The sequence below is a fragment of the Aulonocara stuartgranti genome (assembly GCF_965226115.1).
Source record: "Aulonocara stuartgranti genome assembly, chromosome: 8".
In the NCBI taxonomy this organism is placed as follows: domain Eukaryota; kingdom Metazoa; phylum Chordata; class Actinopteri; order Cichliformes; family Cichlidae; genus Aulonocara; species Aulonocara stuartgranti.
In genome coordinates, this window is record NC_138959.1 from 29,660,071 (window position 1) to 29,682,645 (window position 22,575).

The window sequence follows — 22,575 nt, forward strand, 5'->3', positions numbered from 1 at the left end:
GGTTTGGACGGACCATAAGAACCTCTCTTATATTCGGAGTGCGAAGCGGCTTAACTCCCGGCAGGCCAGGTGGCAGCTGTTTTTTAGCCGGTTCCATTTTACGATCTCGTTTCGCCCGGGTTCTCGCAATGTTAAGCCGGACGCTCTGTCCCGTCAGTTTTCCCCCGCGTCTGAGTCCACGGGGGTGGTTCCGATCATCCCCTCGTCTTGCGTGGTGGGGGCCGTGACATGGGAGATCGAGAGCTTGGTGCGCCAGGCGCAGCGGCAGGATCCGGACCCGGGTTCGGGCCCGCTGGGTAAACTGTTTGTTCCGGTGGCCGTGCGCGCGCGTGTCTTGCACTGGGTGCACGCGTCTCGTTTTGCTTGTCATCCGGGCGTGCGTCATACGGTTTCCCTGCTACGCCGCTCCTTTTGGTGGCCCGCTTTGGCGAGGGATGCCCGCGAGTATGTGCTGGCCTGTGACACTTGTGCGCGCAATAAGAGCCGTCACCTGGCCCCTCCCGGGTTGCTGCATCCCCTGCCTGTCCCTGGTCGACCTTGGTCGCATATTGCAGTTGACTTTGTTACCGGGTTGCCAGCTGGTCACTCGGTGATCCTCACCATGGTGGACCGGTTCTCCAAGGCGGCGCATTTTGTCCCTTTGTCTAAACTTCCTTCTGCCCTGGAAACTGCTCGCGTGCTCGTGGATCACATTTTTCGGTTGCATGGGATTCCTTTGGACATTGTGTCGGACAGGGGGCCTCAGTTTGTTTCTCGGGTGTGGAAGGCTTTTTGTACTGCGTTGGGAGTGGGGGTGAGCCTTTCCTCCGGCTATCACCCACAGTCTAATGGACAGACTGAAAGGGCCAATCAGCAGCTGGAGTCCGCCTTGCGCTGTGTGGCCTCCTCTGACCCCGCTTCCTGGAGTGGTCATCTTGCTTGGATTGAGTATGCTTATAACTCTCTCACCTCGGCAGCTACGGGGTTTTCTCCGTTTGAGGTCTGTCTGGGATATCAGCCGCCGTTGTTTCCTTCTCAGGAGGCGGAGATTGCGGTTCTGGCCGTGCGGGATCATCTACGTCGCAGTCGGAGGATTTGGCGCCGGACCAAGGCGGCGCTGCTCCGGACCGTGTCTCAGACTCGCCGGGCTGCTGATCGGAGGAGAACGCCTGCGCCTCAATACACCGTGGGCCAACAGGTTTGGCTGTCCTCTGCGAATGTTCCTTTGAAGTGCGTGGCCAAGAAGCTTGCCCCTCGCTTCCTGGGTCCTTTCACCATCCAACGCATCATCAATCCTGTTTCTGTGAGGCTGCAACTACCGGCTTCCATGAGGATTCATCCTACGTTCCATGTTTCTCAACTGCAGCCAGTCTCTCGCAGCCCGCTGTGCCCACCCGTGGAACCTCCTCCGCCCGCCCGGGTGGTGGACGGGGGTCCTGTCTATTCGGTCCGGCGGCTGCTGGATGTGCGCCGTCGTGGCCGAGGTTTCCAGTTTCTGGTGGACTGGGAGGGGTATGGCCCGGAGGAGCGCTCCTGGGTCTCTAGGGCCTTCATTGTGGACCCGGCGCTTATTGTGGATTTTTACAGAAGGCATCCTGACAAGCCTGGAGGACCGCCGGGTGGCGTTCCTTGAGGGGGGGATACTGTTAGGAGGTGGTGGGTAGGTGTATTGTTGTTGTTTGGGTTTTGTTTTCCTTTTTGGTTATAGGTAGGCGAGGCTGGGCTTGATGGCATTCCAACACACCTGCGACGCATCGGACGTCATCAGTGAGCGCTCTTAGGGAGCTGAGTCACGGACGTCTGGTGTCGGAGTATTGTCGCTGTCACAAGTGGTAACTAGTCAGCACAGGCTGCATCTGTTGATTTTACGCTGTGGAGCTGTATGTTTTAAAGGATCCACGTTTCGCCTACTTTTCTTTGTCTTAGCCTGTTCCATCGCCTGCCCGCCTACCTAGGATTTTGTGTTGACTATTGTGGATCCGCGACGGAGTGCTACGTACCATCAGGCGGCGTTCACCGCAGCGGCTGTGGTTTGGGTGGTCAAGTAAGCTCTCCAACTCTCTCCGTCCACTTGTGTTTAACGTTCGGCTATCAACGGTATGTCATAAGCCCTGTTTTGTTCCCTGTTGTCAGGTAGCTCCGGTGCGTCTGCTGCCTACCTGCATGCTTCGGCTCCGTCTCATCGCCGCGGTGTTTACCTCCTGGCACATTTTTATTTATCACTGTATATAGCCCCTTCCCTTGTAAATATTCCCCCTTACTCGTGTATATAAAAACTTGCATCACTAACTATTCTGCGTCCGTGTGTGTTTCTGCCACGTAATCCATCTGTGTAATCCAGCCCACCTAACAGGAAGTGATAACAGAGCTGTACGTTTTAATTTGTTTCCAAAACCCCGCAGTCAGGACATGCTATATTGTATTTAGATGGAAGCTAGCGAGCTAACTCCCTGCTAACTTCTAACTCCGTTAAATGTCATAAATTCCGTTTTCATGGATGCCTGGATGTTAAACTCAATTGTTACACCTGGTAGAGCAGAACGCTGATCATTTTATTAAAGATGAAAGACTTTAGACAGTTTTTCAACTCTCAGTAATGCCATAGTGATGTTTGATATATGGACCTGCAGCGGAGTTTAGGCCCAGACACGGCTAGTGATGTCAGACTGAACAACCGGATTCCACACTGCATCTTTTTGTCTGTCTTTGATCATTTTTTTTATTGCCCTGTACAGTCTCTTATATCCTGTTTTTTATTTTATATTAAAATACCTGTCACTTTGCTGCTGGAACACATGATTTCCCAGTGAGGGATATTCTATTCTATTCTATTTCATATTTGAGATATAATGTTCCCATATAAAACTTGTAATCAGATCAGACTTTGTAATGACAGCATTACTGACTAAATTACTGCATTTCTTTTTAAAAATGTATTGTTAATAATACAGAAAATTATTATCCACAGAATATTTTTCTTTGTATTTATGCCTGCAGTGTACTCTTCCCCATGGTCTTTAGAATTTTCAACAATTTTAAACAAAATTCAAACAGAGAAGAGGAAATGACTAAGAACAAACAAACAAAACTCTGTTTCAGAGACTTTGCTTTAGTCTAGACTTCCTGAAACTGATATTTTAGGTGAGCTATGATTTAACATGCACTAGGTGCTTTTCCCTGATTTGTCACATGACACTTTCCCAGAAGAAGACAAAGACTTTTAAATGGATGAGAATTTCAGATGAACTTTGTTGTCTGCGATGTATTAGAAGATGCAGTCCAAATGAAGTGATGAACAGATGGGCTCTGAAACTCTTCATATAAACCGTTCCTCTGCCTATGATCCATCAGCTGTTTTACAGCTACTCTTTTAAGGAGCTAAACTAATCATATTAAAGACTGAAGCGTTAATTAGTCTGCTCAAAGACTCAACTTTGAGCAGTGTTGTCAGAGTGGGACCTGTTAGCCAGAAGTTAAAACTGAAAGATCAATCAGAGACAGGAAGTCTAAATAGATTAGTTGTATTAAAGGTAGCTGTATATAATGGTATGTCTATGGGATGGTTATGAATAAGTTTTTCACTAATGGTTAACATTTTATTTCTGATGAAATTCATTAAATGAATAATAGTTAAAGGTTAAAAGAATGTCCGGCTCGACAGAGCTCTGGATCTTTGTCAGCCTGGTTACAGTGCTGAGAATAAGGCCAGCTCCTCCTGTATAACACTGAATAATGCTTATTCCAATGAACTTCAGTGACCGACACGACTTCTAAGCATCTATCTGTATATATCTTCAACTTAAAAGAAACCTGAACATGACTATTTGATGACTGACATCACTTCTTACATCTTTCCCCATAAGTCAGAGCGGTTCCCACAAAGTGACTCCAAACAAACAGTTTTGTCTTCAGAGCGTTAGGACATGAGCAATGCACACACACAAACACACACACACACACACACACACTAATAAAGTGAACTGATGAATGGGTCTACTTTCAGTAAGGTGGCGTTTGTAGTGGAATGATCCGTCATTTAGTAGAGATGGCCTGATGTTATAAGAGACTGAGAGAAAACAGAGAAGAGACGGATGACGAGGTGAATGAGACCATAACAGATCCATAGCCAATATTTCCACATCACTGGCTGTTGCTGTTTTGAACAATAAACACACACACATGCAACAGTCTGCGTGGGTGAGCCACGTTACAAAACAAGCTGTTGCACCAACTGGTCAGAGACGTTCCCTTTCTCAAAGGCAACTAAGCCATACTTCGTCACATCAATACTTTACGAAATTTTGATTAAATGTCAACATTTAGATAAGAATAACATTAGGATCCAGGGAATTCAAGGTCAGTTGTGCCTTTGTGTAAATGCACATTGTTTGAAAGGACTAACACAATATGGGTTAGGAGGCAGGCACACCCACGAGGCTGTTGGTGGGACACTGGTGCAGCGGTGCTGCCTGAGCAAGAAGTTTTTGATTGGCTGATTCTTCTTGAGTGGAGTTTGCATGTTCCTCCTGTGCCTGTGTGGGTCCTCTTCAGGCGTAAACACAGCTGAACGATGGGGTGGCTGTAGCTCAGGCGGTAGAGCACAAGGTGATCGGAAGGTTGGTGGTTCGATTCCTGGCTTCCCCCAGACTGCATGCCAAATATCCTCGGGCAAGAGACTAACCCCAGATTGCTCTCCAATGCATCCATCGAAGTATGAGTGTGTGTGAATGTTAGTTAGAAAGCACTAAGAAAACGTGCTTGTGCACAAGTTGTGTAAAGTGCTTTAGGTGTAGAAAAGAGCTATATAAGAACCAGTCCATTTAGCTGAACCAAAGCATAACTAGAATAAGACTTTTTATGAACCACTCAGCCTTTCTGTAGTGTCACCTTTGGGACCGCTGCTAATTGTCTCAACCTCGCTTTTATTGAGGGGCAATTATGACACACCAGTCATTGTTTGCAACATCACCTTTTTCTGTGCTCAACCACATATTTGACAAATTCACACATGTCGTGGATCTTACAATACCAGACTATTTTTAGCAGCATGACTTGTAAATACTTGACTTGCACACATAGATCCACATACACACAAACGGAGAGTAAGAACTTGCAATCATCTTTGACCTATGATTTGGCTTTGATCAGTCGGTCTCACTTCCTTGTTTTGGATGTGTGGATTCCCCTCATGACACACCACTGCTTCTGCTTATGGCAATAACAAATCATGAGATATCAATCACTCCATTTATGGCCAAAATACTTAATGTTCAGCAGCCCCTGTGACATAAAGCTAAGATTTGTCCTTTGTAATCATCACAAATCAGGTAATGCTGGCAATGCTGACAATGTGGTGCAGGAATTTGCTCTTTGCCCAGTTCAACAATGTGCAATAGTGACTGATTGTACATATTAAAAGCAGATGCAACTGATAAATGTTGATTGGTTGACAAGTGGGCTGGAAGGGAGCAGGGAGTCACTGGGGAGTTCACAGGAAACGGGAGAACTGCGAAAAAATTTCAAAAAATAAAAAATGAAACCACAGACAGTGGCTGCAGTGGACTCTTCGTTGTTTTTAACACGGCTGTACTTCAGCTCTCTGTATGCTATAACTTTGCTCTCCTCCCCAGCTGGCTCACGGGCCAACAACAACATGAGCAACAGTGGCCCATAGACCGGTTATAGCACATATACAGAGCTCACTGCTGGCAGACCGACGGGCCCTGGAGCAGAGCAGACAGCAAACACTTGCTCTGTTCGACCTTAAGTTCTGTTTTAAAGCTGAAGGCTGACAAGATCAGTTTTATTGCTTAAATGACACATTTTGACCTGTGGTTTTCATCACGGTTAACACCGCTGAGTACAGAGTATTTAGATAATAACGAAATTAGATATCCTTTATTTGGATCTCTCAGCATGAGATCCAAAAAGATGTCAGTGAAAGGCTAAAAAACTAAATAAACCTATGAGAGAAATATCAGAAACTTTAGGAGTCTAAATAAACTATCTTGTACATTCAGGCCTGGAAGAACGCAGGGGACAACCAAAATGGTGCCAGGGTCTATCCGTCCTCCTAGACTTCTGCCCTGGGTTTGTTTGTTTCTGTCTGTCTCATCTCTCTGTGTTTGTTTGTGTGCTTCTGTGTTCATGGGTGGAACTCATCGCTGGTCCCTGCCCTTGACTGAGCACACCTGCTCTGCGTGAAGCCACCATCAGGATCAATCTTCGCTGGGCTGTTAAACTGAAACGCTTAGTTGAAACCCTCACTCCAGCTACTCTGTGTGCTTTTGCGCTGCCTCTGCTGTTGTGGATTCTGACCTTCTGCCTTCCATGTGCACAGGTTCCTAGAAAGTGGTGAGCCCAACCCTGAGTTCATGTTTGGACCACCATTGCCGCTGTCACATTTGTGGTTGTTGTAAATTATTTAATGACTGTAAATAAACGTACTGAACTGATCTTCCGAGTCTGCGCTCGAGTCCACCCGTCCTTTAGCCTTGACAAATCTTTCTTTGGTTAAGAATGACCCTTTCATATAAATCGAGAACAAAGCGCACTCTCAGATAGGTAGGCATATCATTGTCCTAGTCTACAATCAAGCAATGCCTCCATGTATGTAAATACAGAGGATTTACAATGAAGTGGAGAAGGAAATCACATGTTGGAGGCAATGTGTATGTAATGGGCATGTTGCCTGTGGAACCCAGTCCCAAGTGTAATACTGATGGAAGCAGCAGGATGCACGATGCAAGAGAAACATGTATGTGTCCCACACGTGGGGAATTTTTTGGTCATGGCAGAAAGTACAAGAGCAATAAAAAATTCAGAGAACAAAGAGAAAAACAACAGAATAGAATAAGATCAACAGAATAACAAACTTAGATACAAAATAGAAACAATACTATATGCAATAGAATAAGTACTATACAAATAGAATAAAATACTTTGTTACATAGGGAAAATTGCACATCAAGGAGACAGGGTGAGAGTTACAACTGTGTATGGGATGTGTGTGTGTGTGTGTGTGTGTGTGTGTGTGTGTGTGTGTGTGTGTGTGTGTGTGTGTGAGTGTGTGGTCCTCTGCAGAGACCATGTTGCAGGATGAATTCTGAGGTGTATTCAGTAGTATAGTCTACTCAGATTTAGCCAAATTATTCAGAAATCACTGGACAGCACTTCACTGTGAAGATGTCTAATCACAGAAAGCATACCACAGTGTATCTCATCATGTTAAAGCCTTATTCCAAAAGGGACTAAAATTGTGTCCCACCTTAAAATTCTGCACACAATACCTCATAATGACAAAGTGAAAAAAGTTTGTTTGAAAGTCTTCCAAATTTTGTTAAAAATGAAAAAAAAAAAAAAGAATCATATGACATATAGATAAGTATTCAACAAAAGCAAGTATTTTTTAGTATAATGCCACAAGCATTGTACTCAACTGTTATTTTGGGACAGTTTCTCCCATTCCTCTTTGCCGTCTCCATCAGGTTGAATGAGGATAAGAGAGCGCAGGCCTTTTCAGATCTGTCCAGAGATGCTTAGTTGGGTTCAAGTCTGGGCTCTGGCTGGGCCACTCAGGAAGAATCACAGAATGGTCCTGAAACCACTCCTTTGTTATCTTGGCTGTGTGCTTAGGGTCATTGTTCTGCTGGAAGATGAGCCTTCACCCCAGTCTGAGGTCCAAAGTCCTCTGGAGCAGGGAGGATATTTCTGTATCTTGCTGCATTCATCTCTGTGACCCTAACTAGTCTCCGAGTTCCAAACTGAGTCTCCGAGCTGCCAAAAGAAATACCCTCAGTGTGATGCTGGCACCATTATGCTTCACTGTAGAGATGTTATTGGCCAGGTGATAAGCAGCACCTGGTCTCCTCCAGATATGATGCTTGGCATTCAGACCAAAGAATTCATCAGACCAGAGAATTTGTTTCTCTAAGGCGTCTGAGAATCCTTTAGATGTCTTTTGGCAAACTCCAGGCAGGCTGTCATGTGCCTTTTACTGAGGAGTGGCCTTCATCTGGCCAATGTACCATATAGGCCTGACTGATGGAGTGCTGCAGAAACAGTTTTCCTTCAGGAAGGTTCTCCTCTCTCCACAGAGCAATGCTGTAGCTTTGTCAGACCATCATGTTCTCGGTCATCTTCTTGACTACCCCGATCACTCAGACTGGAGAGACCGCCTACAGGCAGCCCTAGTCATTCCAAACTTTTCCCATTTGCAGATGATGGAGGCCACTGTGCTTATTGGGACATTCAGTGCTGCACAAATGTTTCTGTTCTGACTATTGTCAAGTTTGTACGTTTGTTTTGTTTGGGTAGTCCACTGGCCCTTTAAGAGAAAGGCATGGCTGTGTGCGGACAGAAGTGTCAGAAAGACTCAGACAATCGACTGATTAATGTGATCTATTCTGTGAGAGGCTGATAAAAAGGCATTCCCTGTGAGTATGCATTATTATTCTGCACTTTATGTTGATTAATAGCAGTTACTTAGATGCTGTATTACGCATGCTAATTCATGGTTTGTAGACAGTTGTTTGGTGTTAGCATTAGCACTTGGTCACGCAGCTCCTCAAGTAATTATTTTAGTTTTTCACTCATATACACTGTATTTTGTTGTTACAGTTTCACACCTGCCATATAAAGCAAAGTCTAAACCCACTCTGGCGTCAGCGACTTTTGTGTGGAGGTGTTTAACTCCTGGATAGTAGAAAGTGGTTCTACGAGGCCAGTACAGTTTCTGTTCCCTTCCCCCGGTCTGTGCCATGCTACGATGATGTCTCAGAGGTGTTCAGACAATTTCTTAAACTTCATGGCTTTGTTTGTGATGTGACATGTCTTCTATGGAGCCTGTGTATGTGCCTTTCCAAATCACTGCGAATGAACAGAGTTTACCACTGGTTGACTCCAATCAAGCTGGCATGTACAAATCAACCCAAGATTGTTTATGGTGCGATTAGGCCAGGGTGAGGCAACTCGAGGCCTCAAGTGCCCGTGTCCTGCATGTTTTAGATGTGTCTTTAATTTAACACAGCTTATTTAAATGGCTAAATTACCTCCCCAACATGTCTTGAAGCTCTCCAGAGGCCTGGAAATAAACGAATCATTTGATTTGGGTGTGTTGACACAGGGTGAGATCTAAAACCTGCAGGACACCGGCCCTCGAGGCCTGGAGTTGCCTACTTCTGGATTAGGCTATTCATTTCTGACTTTACCGATTATTTATGCTAAGCTATGCTAACAATGTCTAGACTTTTATTTTATAGATACTGGTTATATTTCAGGAGCAGCACAGCCAGTGGTTAGTGATCTTGCATATATAGCAAGAAGGTCCTGAATCCACTGCTTTTCTGTATAGAGTTTGAATGTTCTCCCCATATCTGCATGGGTTATCTCCGGGTACTCCAGCTTCCTCCCAGTGTTCAAAGAAACAGTCCAAAAACATGCAGTTAGTAATTTTAGGTTAACTTCTGACTTTAAATTGATGGTAGGTGTGATCATGGATGGTTGTATCTGTGTTGGCCCTGTAATAAACGGTCAGCCTGTCTTGGGTTTTAGACCTAGACAGACGTAGATAGGTCTCTCACCTGATGGCAGCTGGGATAGGCCCCACCCCTTCCACCCCACAACCTTCAATTGGACAAGTGAAAGAAAAAGGATGCTTACTTTCATTATTAGTGATGAGATCACCGTCTCTGTTAGTAGGAAGCGGAGCTGTCTTGGCCTGATTTTTAAAAACAGAACAAAATACATCATTTCTCAAATGTCTTCCAGTTGTAACCTTTTCTTTTCTGTTCTTAATTAAATTAAAGATTAAACTACCATTGACATAGCCTCTAAATCCTGTCTGCCATTGTAGCTGGCCCTCTATGTATAGATTCATGCTTTAATGACACTATTATCGTGGTCAGAGGAAATGATTCATCACAAACGTGTGTGTGTGTGTGTGTGTGTGTGTGTGTGTGTGTGTGTGTGTGTGTGTGTGTGTGTGTGTGTGTGTGTGTGTGTTTATACTAGATGCGTACAGATCATGACTCAGGCAGGAAATTATTTTTATGATCTTTTAGAGATGGAGGCTCAATTATTGAATGGATAATACAATATAATATGTGAACAATGTCCCCACTACACCACTACACAAAGACACGCACACAGAGCACGAGAGCCTGGCAAAGAAGAGCATCCAAACAACCTCTTGAACAAACATACTGTGCTTTCTCTCCCTGCCACTCCACCTGTATCAGTCCTGTTCCATGTTTTTCTTCTCATATTCTTTGGTCTTTTCATCATCCATGCATCACTCTATTTTCTTCTACTTCGTCATCCCTCTAAAACTTGATCATTATTATAATTTAGCCAGGGGTTTCTTTTTGGTCTTGTTCAACATAGAAGTTTTCACCATCACATCAAACTTGCAGTTTTTCCTACAAACTACATGTTACTGCTTTATTTTTATCCAGTTCAATTGATCAGACTTGAAATGCACGCACAGAACAATAGGAGGAAGCAAGGGGATGTAATACACACTCAAAAATGACAATTTTACAGTGTAACAACCAACATTCTGATGATTTTGGCACCATTAAGCTAAACGATGTTGGGTGACTAGGAACAAAGGTGGTGTGATGTTTTTATATTATATTTGAGTGACTTTGACTTTGATATCTGAACTGAAAGGCAGATGTAGTTACTCATTTGTTGCTGACTGCAGTTTGGCTGCTACCATGTTGGATTTTTTGAGACATATTTGAAAGAGAGATTGAAGTGCTAAAATATTAGCTGAGGATTGCAAATTTGATTAGCAAGCTGCACTTGGAAACTGCACTTAGCACTTAGTGCTGGGCTACTAAAATACTAGAACTTTATTTTTTTTAAAAAGCAGAAGAACTAATTTCCTGGATTGTCCACATTGTCAGATAATAACATTTGAAATTCTCCAAAAAGTTTTAGGGCCCTATTGAACAATGTGGAAGATTCTGACCTTGCTTCAGCGAGGTGGGTTTCCTGGGGAAAGAGGGGGCAGGAAAGCTAAGTGTAGGCTGCAGAGATCCATGTGGTAGTGAGAAGAAGAAAGAAAACAGCTTGAGTTCTTACCAGAGTGCAGGTAAGTTGATTTGTGAGCCAGCAATTCCAAACGGGCCTCTCAGATGAGCAGCTATGAAGAGCATGTGGGAAAAGGGACGGATCAAATGAAACTTTGAAAGGATTACAAACTGAAGGAGCTGAAGAATCACCACATCAATGGAAACAGTCTGGCACCATGTGTCTTTGTTATACTTGCCTTCAGGTGAAGACCTGAGTCAAGAACAAGAAACTCAAACAAAAAAAACCAAAATGCAGTTCTGTCGAATCACAACACCTTAACAAATCCTCACATATTTTAGGACATGCTAATGGTAAATGGACTGATTCTTATATAGCGCTTTTTTACTCTCCCGGAGTACTCAAAGCACTCTATACAACTCGCCACATTCACCCAGCCAAGCACTACTTCTATACTGAGTGCTTTCTAACTACACTCACACACATTCATGCATCGGATGGATGCATCGGAGAGCAACTTGGGGTTAGTATCTTGCCAAGGGATACTTGGCATGCAGACTGGAGGAGCCTGGGATCGAACCTCCAACCTTTCGATCAGTAGGTGACTTGCTCTACCTCCTGAGCTACAGCCAGGAGCTGTTTTAATGCTGCCTGTCTGATTCCTGCGCATTAGTAGTTTCTGTAGAAGTTGATTACACTGATGAAAAATGTGAGGGGAAGGGTTGTGCTTGAATTTGTTAAGATTTACTAGTTTTGGCCGTCCGACTGCGGTCTGGAGTGTGGGGCCTCCCTGCTGCTGCGGAGTCGAGGCGGTCTGCTTCTCCCCACCGCAGGGAAAAGGGTAACACCACCTGGGTCTGGGTGCAGTTCCCCCTCCAGGGGCAAGGGCACCTAGACCTGGTTCGTAGAGTACGCTTGGGGAGTGTGATCGTGTGTACAGCGTCTCTTTATGTCTGTCTCCACGTTGGTTGAGTGTGGAGTAAGTGCATATGAGAGCATGAGGGTGGGAATGGATGTTTGTATCTGTGTGTGCCTGTATGTCTGTGTCTATATGTCAGGTTGGGTGTCAGACGCTACCTCTCTGGGGACATCTCAGGCCCTCCAAGGTTTGGAGGCCTATCTCCCCCCACCACTTCCCCTGCCAGTGGCAGACGCCCTCAGACATCGGTGCGTTGGTGGTTCTTTGTGTCCGGGGATGGGCGTCCAGGTACACACCGGCTCACTCCTTGGTGGCTGCTTATCGGGGCCTGGAGCCTGGGGCTCGCTCGGGCCACTTCGGCCACCATACCTGCGTCATGCCCTGGAGGACGGGGCAGTGGCCCCCCACACCCTCTAGCAGATCATTACATGAAGGAACCTTTTAAAAAGCACGTCCATGCTCACAGGTGTACACACGGGTGATCACACACACAAACTACACCCTTTTTGGCTCCTACCTCAAAGCACACTGTGTTCTGTTGATCTTATGTGCTGCACAATAATGTTTAATATTTAGTATTTACTGTTATATTCACATAGATCATCGTGATGTTGTTTATTATGTTGCTCTCGTTACTTCTGCTTGTTTTCTCATTCATTCTCAACAGGTGAAATTAAAAAAGTATCTACTGATATCTACTGCTAGCTAGTTTATTGTGATGGTGTTGTTTTTATTATGTTGCTCTTTGTTGTTTGTTTTCTCTTCTGGTTTTTTATCTCCATACAGGTGATCCAGGTGTTTTGTTTGTTTTTATTTCTTTCTTCCCCCTTTCTCACCGTCTCTTCTCTCCTCTATTTTTCTTTCTTTCATTCTTTCTCCCTGTCCTTTCCCCCAGTCATGTCTGTCCCATCTTTAAAAAACGAAAATAAAATAAATACATAATTATAATAAAGGTCAATCAAATGGACCAATATGGCAAGGCCATGATGATCCACTTGGTAAAGTAACTCCACTTGGCATCTTTCTTGGCCTTCAGACAACAAATCTGATGGCTAAAGATCCAAATGGAACAGGCAAAAGAATAAAAAAAAGATTTACTAGTTTAAAGTTAGATAGTTAACACTTGCTGACTACGAGATGATTTGAGGAGCATGTCATATTTTGTTTCTTGAGGATATTTGGCCGTAGATGGTATTAATTGAAAAGTTACGAAGCGCTATTACAGTTCCATCTGGATGAGTCACCAATGGCTGGACTAAAATTCCTGGCATTCCATCCAATATTTGTAGTGACATTTTATCCAAACAACAATCAGCTGACATATATTTGTTACTCGTTTTTTGCTATTACTATCCACTGCAATCCTGCTTTACTGTAGTTTGATACCAGAAATCAAATAACCCTGGCTTGCAGAAATTGTGAATGTGCCAAGGAGATTTTTGCAAACTCAGTCATCTCAGGAATGTTCAACAGGAACTAGAGGACCAGGGATCCCCTCACCTCTCCTCTACTGGTATCCAGCCCACAAAGACCTGTGCAGGTCTTCATCCCCTGATATGCCATCCATCCATCCACTTGTCAGGCTGTGGCAGACCCAGCATCACCAACATACGCGAGCTGCTGTCAGGTTGACTCTTTTCTTACGACAGTCCCTGTCAAAGTGTCCAAGGGCCCCATTGTGCCCTGGAGTGCAGCACCAGCTCAATCTTAGTAGTAGACAAAGTGAAGAGCACTGGAGCCATCCCATCAGTCTCCATTATGAGACAGAGTTAGTGCTCTGCTGTCATATTGCTGTGGTACTCCAAGGGAGATGCTGTCTCATACATCATCAGGGAACAAAGGGCCTGGCTGGGGGTGGGGGTGGAGGAGGTGGGGCCTTCCTGTTCCTCAGACACTCTTACTCTCTCCTTTTAGAGCTCCACAAACATCTGGGGGAAGTTTCACATTGAGCTCAATCCAGACTAAACCTGCATTTTCTGAAAATAAAGCTTCACATTGTGTTTCAGCGTGGTTGGTTCAACCATTGATAATAATGACAATAATGAAGTATTTCAATCAGGGTTTGGATGTGTGTGGCAGCAGTTTGATGTACTTAGCATCAGGTAAATCTTCACGAGCTGTCATATGCAGAATTAATGAAAGGCTGTACAAAATGCACTGTAAAGTTTAATTCAATCCAGTTATATTTACATAGCACTAATCTCCACAAATCAATGTTTCGAGTTGATGGTTGCTCTGATTTGGCGCCATGAATTTAAATCAGTGTTTTCTCTGATTTCTCTGATTTTTTCCTCATTATTATCCAACCAGTTTCCATTTTCTGCAGCAATTCAGAGGTTTGGGCAGTATTTGCAGTTTTGTCTGTATTTAAACAGGAAAAGACGGAGGTAGAGGGTGTGTCTGCGAGAGTGAAGCCTCTGGCATCTGACAAACACAACGTTAGCATAGCAAAAGGCAGCCCTGCTGTCACTACATTATCTGCAGTGAGCCATCCCCCACACAGTTAGAAGTAGTGACAAGTCATGATCAGACCAACTTAGACTCTATTTGAATAAACATTGCGCTCTAATTTGTTTAAGGGCCACAGGGATATACTACAAATGAAGTTGAACACAGCCAGGCTTTTGTTGTCTTAGCTGGCTCGACAAAGCCAGATAACAGATATGATGATGATGGTTATCAACTTCTCAATTTAACTGGAATTTTTTCTTCTAGGCTTGGTGTGCCCTCATGTAAAAAGAGGCATTTTGTGAGTTTTCCACAAAAATGATCAATCAGGGATTTAGTCAGGCAAGGATTTAAAAAGGTGATTAAAATCTATAAAGAATATATAAATATAACAGTAAATACAATTCAGTACCGTCGGAATGAAGACAAGAAATTAGCCCTGCCAGAAATAACTCATTTGGTGATTTCACAACCAAGTTGTGTGTTCAGGGGAAGTTACCACGGGTAAAAACAGAGCTTTCCGTTCTATAGAAAACTGACTTTAATCTTGACACAGCTTAATTACAAATCACAAATTATCCTAGTTTCCAAATGAGATTGTACGTCCTGATGGGACACTCAGAGTTCAGGAGCAGCCTTTCCTCTCTGTAAAGGAGAAAATCAGCTTCACCTCCACGCGAGTTTATGTGTAATGGTTACAGATAGGTTAACCATGTATATCCTGTGCATCCTGGTCCCTGGCTTCTCTGTTTATAGTCAAACGTAATTTATGGACCTGCAAATGTGTCACTTTGCATACAGGTTTCCATTCGGACAATGAGCAGAGAGTTGTTTTCCCCCATCGCAAACATGCTCCCATGCAGTCCTAAGTTACTGGATGTGGATGACCAGTGGAATGGTCATGACGGTGGAATGCACGACTCGCACGTTCCAACAGCATCGCAAGCAAGAGTGGCCCAAAAACTGCTTGTACTACATCCTTTGTACACTGCCTTTGACACTATCTGGAGACAGGTGTCTCCCCCTGCTCGAGCACAAAACAAGCATTACCTTTCATGTCTTGTATTATCTGTCTTTGGTTACTTCCTGTTTTACCTTGTAGGTTAGTTTCCTTCTATCCGTCCTGCCATTTCCTTCCTCTGTGACTGTCTGTTCCTCCCTTGCTGTTTCCTGCTGTGTTCAGTCCTCACCTGTCTTCTCTGTACAGTCATATGAAAAACAGAGTTTTCACAGGACTCTATGCAGACCTGTGAAAAACGATGATTCAGTAGCTTCAGTAGAACAACCTTTAACAGCAATAACTTTGCATAACTGTTTTCTGTATGACTTTATTAATTAAGAAATTTTGCCCCACTCTTCTTTATAGTATTGCTTCAGTTTGTTGAAGATTTCATGCAACATTTATACACATCTCTCGTAAGGGCCTTCCACAACATTTTAATCTGGCTGAAGTCTGGACTGGGTCTTTTCTTTTTCAGCTGTTATGTTGTGGAATTATTGTCTTGACACAATTTTGGATTTAGCTGTTGGACAGATGACCTCATATTTGACTCGTTGACTTCAGGTGATGGTTGACTCACTGACTCAGGTCCTGTGGCTTCAAGATAAGAAGAAATGGTCACCTCTAATACATTAACTGAGATCCGAGATGTTGTTCTTGGGTTTTGTGCACTTTTCTCAGCATTTCGCTGTCTGATCTTGGAGTAAATTAGCTAGGAAAGTTGTGACACTGTGTTTATGCACACCTTAACGCTCCAGGCCAACAAACTGCTGAAAGCCCCACTAAAACCAAATTTTATAAAGGTGGTTATCCTCGCAAATGATCATTTAATTTAGTGCATTTCATTAGCAGCACCTGTCTGCTACTTACCCTCTTAATCCCCATGCAAGCAGTAAGGAAATAATGACATAAAGCAGGAAGGTGTACTGTTTTTTGAGGAATACACACCATCACATACAAATACCACACATTACAGAGGAAGCCACTCGAGTATACACAAAGGTAATAGTTTCTATCAAAGCAGCAATGGCAGTGATAAATGGGCTGGTTCCACCCCATTGTTTTACACTTTATTGGTGGTTCTGAATGCTGACTGATAGAGATGCAGTAGATTATAGCTTGACCTTCAGTTTTCCCCTCAGAAGAGACAAAAACCAAAAAGTATTCAAAATTATTACACAAGTCAGAGAAGAAGTTAACATCAAATGAAGAGTAATCCAGTGCTCCAAAAACAACTGGATCCTCATTTCAATGTGAAAGCTGAAATAAGTGAAGTACCACTGTATCACTGACTCTCTTATCCACTGTGAGCCAGCACAGCTATGTTTCCCGGCACGTTATTTATAATAAGGAAACACTATACAGGACAGGATGAACTCTTAGAACCTGTTTTATTGTCAGAAATCTCAGCGTGAGAGAGGGAACTCATTCAAACCTGAGGAAAACCTGAATAAAATGATTCTCAATCAAATCTTTATTTTGACATATAAGTAAAAAAATGTTGAGCATGAAATTGCAAATGAACATAAAATCAAAGAAAACGATCACATTCACATGAATATATCCTATGTAGAGTAGGAGGAGGCAAATGCTTGTTAATTCCTACACCTATATAACTTATAATACATATGTTTTGATTATAATATACATATATGGTAACTTACACTCCATTGTTGCATTTAAATATGCATCGTTATTCACTGATCTGTAATTATTTAATTATACCACATGAAATACAAGTACAGCAGGTTAAATAAGTATCAAATCCATCACCAATTTTTAAGTAAATATGTTTCTAACAGTGCTCCTGACCACCCTACCAATCCTGCCACTTAATGCTAATTAATATCAGCTGGTTCACTCCAAAGTGATGGAACACACAAAATATCTCATGATGGGTAAAGCCAATGAGCTCTTGCAAGACTTTCACAGCCGTATTGCTCCAGAACATACTGATGACATTGGTTACAGAAGAATTTCTGACGGTTCCAGTGAGCGCTCTTGGTGCTATTACCCAGAATTGGAAAGAACATCATTTCACCTTAAACCAGCCACAGCTCCCCACAAGATTTCAGATAAGGAGTGAGAAGAACTGTCAGAAGAGTTGTCCAAGAGCCGAGGACCACTCATGGAGAGCTACAGGAAAACCTGGAATCAGCAGGTACAACAGATTCAAAGGAAACAATAAGTAATGCACTCAGCCACCATGACCTGTGCGCACACTCACCATGCAAGACTCCAGGGCACCAAAGTTTGCTGAGCAACATTAAAACAAGTCTGTGTAATACTGGGAGAATGTAGTTTGGTCAGATGAGATCAAAACTGAACACATTATGTTTAGATGTCAAAAGGCCTTACCAACACAACATAACACTGAAGTCTGGAGGTGGGAGCATCCTGGTGGGGGGCTGTTTATTCAGCGTACAGCACTGAGACATTAAGTATACGTAACTCCAGGAAGGATGAATGGAGACATTGTTGATTAAAATCTGCTGCCATCTACCAGGATGATGAAGATGAAACAAGGATGGATGTTTCAGCAAGACCATGATCTCAAACACAGCCAATGGAAACCGTTGGTTTCAGAGAAATCAAGTAAAGCTGCTGGAACGGCCCAGCCAATCACCTGAGCCGAATCTGTGGGAAGGATCCACGGAGCATTCGGGATTTAGAGACCGTTTGTGTGGTGAGTGGGTCAAAGTCATGAGCAATGATGGGACTGGTTTCTCCATACAGACGCTGCCATGAACTGTCATCACCAACATTTGTATAAAGTAATAAATGTCCGTGTGTTTAATGTCCCTGTGTCATTTCTCATTCTTGCGCAACTGAATTTATGGACATCTGTGGTTTGATTTCTGTGCATGTGTGGATTACAAGGGTTGATCCAGGTATTGGTAAAATGTTAGTCAGTATGCTTCTGTCAGGCGTTGTGTGGAGGCGAGGAAGAAGGAACCCAAACGCAGGACTGGCAGGTAGGTGAAGGTTTATTATTGGGAGTGGGTGAGCAGAGGGTGAACGGACACTGACTGGCTAGACAACTGAACGGCTGACTGAACTGAGGGAACACACGGGAAGGACAACGTGACATCAACATCAATGACACGACAGTGAACGAGTAGAAAGAGAGGGCTTAAATACACAAACTGATGAGGATGATAATGAGAGACCGGTGAGTACACAACTGAACATAATCTGGCTAATGACACAAGACGAGCTGACACAGGAAAAGCAGGAAGTGAACACATGGAAGTGGCAAAATAAACTGAACATGAACAAAACTGAAAACACTGGGTCACCGACCCAGGAACCCTGACAGCTTCAGTCCTGCTAGGCTCTGCTTAGTGTGGGCAGCCCACACTATGAGCTCCTGCCATGTGACTGACTCCCCTCTGCCCTCTACCTAATGTTGAACTAATAATTACTAAATAATTTACAGCAGATACAGAAGCATTTAACCTGCTTGTGTGTTTTGTGTATGTCTCTCTCAGCGAGTACCTTTTCATGTCATTATTCATGGAAAGGTACATCTCAGCTGTGTGGTCGAGGTCTACAGCCGAAGAATCAGAGACATAAAGAAAGAGGTTGATAGATGAGACAGTACAAACCTTTATTAACCTGCTGCTGTGAAACAGTTTGACTGAACCAGTTTATCTGGATGTGAAGAGATTATCAAACCTGTCATGTTAAAAATACAACAACAACCATTCTAACAATTCTTTTTTAAATTTTCAAACGTAGTGACATAAATGCACACAGGTAACAAAGCAAGCGAAAGGTTCTGAGCCACTCGTGCACCCATAGCTCGTCCTCCACTATCCACGGCTTCTCCAGGTCTCTGGAGCGATGAAACACAAACATAAACAAAGAATATTCCATCATTTGCTGTTTTGATGATGATGCTTAGAGCACTATCTAACACACTGGCCTAAAATCTCCCACAGGTGTTGAGATGTGGTGACTTTAAAGGCCACAGCCATGATTTCCATCATTTGATCCTCATTAGACGGTTCAATGAGCCCTCTTGTCCTCTTGTCCTATGGATAGAAATGTTTAATCAAAGGATCATTTGCACAGACTCTTTCAACTAAGTGGCCCTAAATCCAGCGAGTCAAGACTGTATGATTTTCTTGGAGTGCACCACACGGTGGAATATCCTGCATACCGTCTCAGCCCTGCTTATAGTTAGCACAGGACCAGTAAAGTATAGTAGTGGTAAGTATTACCCTGTATTGCACTGTTAGAGCCCTTTTTCTGATTTCCGGAGAGAAATCCTGTTGAATTTCCTTCCCCAGTCTTTAAACACTTGGGATTTCGGTCAATGAACCAATTTACAGTTGTATCCGAGTCCATTTTTAAGCTTGTGTTTCACCATACGGTCAATATGCAATCACAGCGAATGTTTAGGTTGAGTATTTATTTCTAACAGGACCTTTTCAAACTTCTTACCAACACGTCAGCAGAAATTGTTAACCGCTTTATAAAACCAGAAATGTTTGATTTGCTTGTTTTCATTTGTTTGCTCATGGCGCATGCATCTACTTTTACCCAAAGAAATGAACAGGTTGGAAGCATTTTATTGACTGATTGGTGTAATTGTATTTGTAATTTCTGCTTTCAGTTTGAAATTGTGAGTATTAGCTGCAGATTTTTTAAAGGGGTAAAAACAATAACCACTCTATATCATGTCTATAACTGACAGTGTGTATTTTGCTGCTCTCCAAAGAGTATGAGGGAACACCTTTAGGCTTAAGGTGAAAAGATTGGAGCCCAAATAAAACCCAAATTCAAAAGCCCGAATAATACAATTGTGCATCGTTTGGTATATATAAACATGTTCATCTCTTGCCTCTCACAGTTCGCTGACGGATGAACAAAATCCCCAGAAAAGCTTGGTCTAAAGAGACGTCTTTTTGCTGGAAAGAACAAACATTAGCATTGCATTGTCTTTTTCTGTAAGATATGCAGACATTTTTTCCAGCAAGCTAATGAATTTTCATGTTTGGCCCAAGTTGTTAGCATTTTATTATGAACAACAGAGTTCACTTCTTTCTCAATGATGGCCTGATTCACTGAGGCCACAGGGGCCAACAAATGAAAGACTCCTCATATGCTTCACAGTGGAACACATCGCAAAATAATGACAACTCTGATGACAGAGAACAGGCTGTGTATTGACTGAATACAAAGGCCACTAAGTGATCCATAAGCAGCTGTTGTCATTGTCTCATTGTCCCAATATGCTGATTCCAGAGGACAGAGGAATGTGTGTGTGTGTGTGTGTGTGTGTGTGTGTGTGTGTGTGTGTGTGTGTGTGTGCGCTGTGTTTTCAAAACCTTATTCAGTGTATTTAGCATACTGTTGATTTTCACCCTTACATATGTCAGCGTCCACATATAAACATTATATATGCATCCTCAAACATGCATTTTTTGCGATGCAAAAAGCAGATAGCGAGAGAATCACTTGCTTCATTCAGGTCCTTGGCTGCGACTCTGGCAACGGCATGATGAAGCTTACTTGACTTCTCTGCAATGTCAGTCATGCACATTTTAAACAGCCAGGGAATAATGTTGGCTTTATGTGTGCGTACCAGCACCAAATGCAAATAAGATCTCAAACAAACACGGGTCTTTGCTGCTTTGTCCTCGGTGAACACATAACTCAATATTGTTTTATGCAACTTATATTCTGGACGGTAAAATGAGTACTAGCTGCAATATTTGTTCATTTCTTAAAAGTATCAATAATAAGTTTGTCAAAGGATTAAAGAAAAATACTAGTTCATTTGAACCTGTGCTATTGCATTAATCTTTCTATTGTGATTCCAAGTCAGACACGAAGTTGCTAATTAGTGTATCATCTCCTGTAACGTTAGAGGTTTTATAACATTTTGATATTCCTGTAGTAGCAAATATTCATCCATCCAAGAAGAGATGCCCTGAATTCCTTTCTGGAAGAATTCCAGCTCTGCTGGCTTGTTCTGAAGCAGAGCAGCAGCAGATCTGCTCTGAGCTCCTCACCTTATCCCAAAGGGTAAACCCAGACACTCTTTAAAGGAAGCCCATTTTCTGATCCCTACTCACAGCTTGGCGAGGGTAGCAGTGTAGATAACACTACATCAGCAGCCTTGTGATTTAGCTCCCTCTCTCAACAGTCCTATACAGCGTCCACATTACTGGAAATACTGCACCAATCTCTATACTATACTGCAGTACTATACTGCTATGGTAGCCAACGTTTCAAATGCAGGTTTGACAGGTTTGTGAGTGTACACTTTATCCAAAACCTAGTGAGGGTTTACTCAACGTTGCCAGTGGATGGCTGTAGCTCAGCAGGTAGAGCAGGTCACCGACTGATCGGAAGGTTAGTGGTTTGATCCCTGGCTCCTCCAGTCTGCATGTCGAGAGTGAATGTATATGAATGTAGTTAGCAGAAAGTGTGTGATTGGGTGAATGTGGTATGTTGTATAGAGCACTTTGAGTAATCTGGGAGAGTAGAAAAGCGCTATATAAGAATCAGTCCATTCACTGTCTGAACAGAGTTTAGTCACATGTTGTTATTACATGGCTTGATTAAGGTACACATTAGGCTGACATCTGGGGCCAGAGCTGAAACTGTTCTAGGCCAGCACAGGGCCAGCAGTGTGTCTGCAACTGGCCTTGTGCTGGCCCATGTGTGGGCCAGATCTGGGCCACCAAAAGGAAGTCATTCTTTGCGGTGTGTGGGCCATGTGTAAGCACATTGTGTGGGCCAGATCCGGGCCATACCAATATTGCTATGTGGGAAGAGACTGAGATTACCAAACCTAACAGCCTACATGTCTTGGATGTACCTTTACTGCTAAATACTATGAAGTGAATTTGAAACGTCTTTATGTTGTCATCCAAGCTTCTATGTTTGGTGCAGATTTCAGTTTGACAGATTCCACTGCACACTTTAGCTAACAAACTAGCTGATACAGAGTGGCACAAAAGGAAAGGTGATGATGAAAGCAGACAATATAAAAAACATGAAGAAAAGATAAAACGTCTGCAAGAAAAGCTTGAGAAACAGGTTGTTGTGAGCTAGCAGCAAGTAACAGTACTGGAATGGTGCCGTGGGTAAGGAAACTGACTTGACTGGTTAAGGCCTTCATGTGGGTCACATCGTACACACAAAGCATCTGTGATTTAGTAGTTACCACTAGCTG